A 3,291-nucleotide genomic window follows, 5' to 3' on the forward strand; every position below is an offset into this window, starting at 1 on the left:
GAAAAAGTAGACAGAGTCTAACAGTATGTGTGAATATATGGGTACTGAAAGCAGAGAAATAAAAACTCTAAAGAAGAATCAAAAGAAAATATTAGAAATAGAAGGCCTATACCAGAAATTTGATAGGCTCAGCAGTGGAATATGAGTGAGAAAACATAGTGTTAATGGAAATTCCATCACTAAAATGAAAAGAGAAAACAAGAATGAAAAGTATGAAACAAAGTACTTCATAACTTGGATAAAAAAATTGGTATATGAGTGTAGTGAAAATATCAGAAAAGAAGGGAGGGAAAAAAAACACAGAGGAAATAATTGAAGTAATAATGGCAGGGAATTTTCTGAAATGAATCATAGAACACCAAGTAAGATAAATACAAACTATTCTTAGTAATATCATATTCAAATTAAAGAAAAATAAAAATTAATTAAGTTAGTGGAAAAATCCCAGCTTACTGGACACCAAAGATGATAATTACATTCAGTTTCTCAGAAAACATGGGAGCAAGACATGATAGAGCAACATACTTACGGTGTTGGAAGAAAAGAAAAAATAAAACAGAATTCTGTATCCAGCAAAATTATCCTTCAAAGGGTAAAATAGAAATAAAAACTCTCTCAGAAAAATAACAACTATGGGAATTTGTTGCCTGTAAATCTGTCTTGAATAAAATGTTATAGAGTTCTTCAAAAAGAAGAAAAATGATATAGGTCGGAAACTAGAATCTACGTAAAGAAAGGAAGAACAATAAAGCAGAAATAAGTGATTGTGGAATAGAATCATTTATTTTTCCTATTATTAATTGATCTACAGGTAACACTTTGTTCAGAATAATAAAATCAATGTATTCAGTAATTGTGGCTTTTTAATAAGTGAAATGAATGACAGTAATGCTATAAGAAAGAAAAACAGGGAATACTCTGATATAAAGTAATCTAATTACCCATGAAGTAGTTTAGTGTTATTTGAAAGTGGGTTGAAATTGTCTGTAAACATATACTGCAAATTGGGGAAACTATTAAAATAGTAAAAAAGAAATGTAATAGATATGCTAACAGATGAGAGAGATGGAATCACATAAAATGCTTTATTAAAATCAGAAGAAGCCAAAAAAAGAAAAAAAAAAAAGTAGAACACACACAAGCAATCTGAAAAGAAAAGCAGGAAGGAAGAGGGATGGAGGGAGTGGGGAAGGAGGGAAGGAGGAAGAGAAGGAATGGAGGAAAGGAATAAAACAAAGCCAGTGAATGAAAAATATTGACAAATATGGTAGGATTAATACAACTATACCAATAGTCACTCTAATTGTCAATCATTGAAAAACATCAATTAAAAGAGGCTGTCAGCATAGATTAAATAACAGGAACCAACCATAAGTGGTCTACAAAAATGTGATTATAAATAAAAAGGCACAGATACTGAAGGAGTAGAGAAAGATATGCCATCCAAACACAAATCAAAAGAAATCTGAATTAAATATATTTATGTCAAAGAAAGCAGACTTCAGAGCAAGGAAAATGTTATCAAAAAATGGGGTGATTGCTTTGGCATCACATATACTAAAATTGAAACGATACAAAGAAGATTAGTATGGCCGCTGCATAAGGATGACACTCAAAGAACTGTTCCATATTTTTAGAAGCTTGGCAAGTAAGCTGATGGTCTGGAGCTGAGCCAAGAGAAAAGGTTGAAGAATGCACATCTACCTTCTGAGGCGATCTGCAACCCCAAGAAAACAAACAATAGGTATAAAATCCATCGCCAAGCAGATGGGATTCCCCTCTCCCATAAGAATGTACTTTCTACAAACAAGTGAGCAGAGTTTAGATATCCTCCTATTTTATCCCGTGGGAGAGACCCTCTAAAAACAAGAACTCCTTCCCCAGAGAGGACCTGCAGTGTGCCATGTCACTCTCCCACCAGGTATAAAACTGTATAAAATTGTATATATTCTCTATCTGCAATTCTGAACTCCCACCACTTCCTTCCACTCTCACCCCAGGGTCTGGAAGCCTATCCCCCATGGACTCCGGATTCTTGGGCATTTTCTTCAGAGATATGGACAGGGCATGGGCTGTTACAGGTCTGTGCTGATTCTGTGGCACAGGAGTAAGAAGATGGCGAACTGAGGGAACCATACAGGAGAGGAAGAGGCAGTGGCCCACAGCATAGAGCAACAGTGGCCATGGTAGGAACAATAGGGCTCACACTCCTGGGGATATTTTGGAGAGACACTCCCTGCCTCTCTGGGCAATCAGAGATAGCCAGGCATCTTCTCTGTTGGCAGCCACTAGTACAACAGATTTGGGATGGAAGCAGGCCCTGTTTGGGATGGAAGTAAAGGGTATGCCAGAGGCAGACGGTAACTGTCTGCAAGGGACAGGGTGGGAAAAGAGACTAGAATACCCAGGGGCAGAGACAGCATACTCCCCTGGTGGGGCTGAGTCAGAAGGACTGCTTTAGTGAGCCTAAGAAGCACCCGGCCCCCCTGGGATGATAGCTAAGACAAAAGCAGATGGGCAGAGGCTGGAACTGAGAACTGAGTATGAACTCTAACTGAGCTCACTCCAACACAGCAGCAGAGACAGACACACCAGCTCTGGGCATCAGGACAGATTGGGGCTGAGTCACAGTTTCTGTGAACTCAAATAGTGCCTGGTCCACAGGGGAATATAGCTGGGACAGAAACAAATTCTATGAAAATATAAGTGTAAGCAACATCAATCTGGGGCGAGGCTGGAACTGAGTGAACCACCCCAGCTTCCATTAAGCACCTGAGATTGTCAGGCCTCATCTCCCTCTGCTGGATGGTGGCAGAGAGTGGCAGCCTGGCCGAGAAGACATAACTCTCCCTGTAACTCAGGCAGGTGCAAAACCCTGGAGTATCTGCTCATTGGAGGGAACTGGGTTACAGCCCCGTGGGTTACCAGTGACTGGGTGTGACAGAGGTGCATGGTGGGGAAGGAGGCATGAACCTTCCCAGACTAATTCATTTGCTGGGTGGGTCCTTCTGACTCCACAGAGCACTGGAGTGAGCCATAATCAAGCTTCCAGCAGACCCCTGCTATCTAGTCACCAGAGATATTTTGAACTCTTCCACCTGAGACTGGGTGCTGACTGGGACAAATGATTTGGATCTCTGGAACTGGGCCAATCACCCGAAGACTATCCAAAGTGGTACCCTGGGTGTGTGGTTGTGGGAAGGTTTGATTTTCCTTTTCCAGTTGTTGCCCATGGGGGACAGGGTGACTTAATTGCTGGTATTTCTCCACAGCTGAGACTTCAACTCAGAG

At 40.6% G+C, this 3,291-nt stretch overlaps 1 non-coding gene across 1 annotated transcript; it reads left to right on the plus strand.

Annotated features, from left to right (window-relative positions):
• The first annotated feature begins 1,533 nt into the window (after positions 1–1,533).
• On the plus strand, positions 1,534–1,635 carry LOC111722979. The gene has a single exon (XR_002771602.1). It is a non-coding gene; the product is annotated as a U6 spliceosomal RNA (small nuclear RNA).
• The last annotated feature ends 1,656 nt before the right edge of the window (positions 1,636–3,291 follow it).

This window comes from Otolemur garnettii, unplaced genomic scaffold, assembly GCF_000181295.1.
Source record: "Otolemur garnettii isolate 467f Iridium unplaced genomic scaffold, OtoGar3 scaffold00006, whole genome shotgun sequence".
Lineage (NCBI taxonomy): Eukaryota > Metazoa > Chordata > Mammalia > Primates > Galagidae > Otolemur > Otolemur garnettii.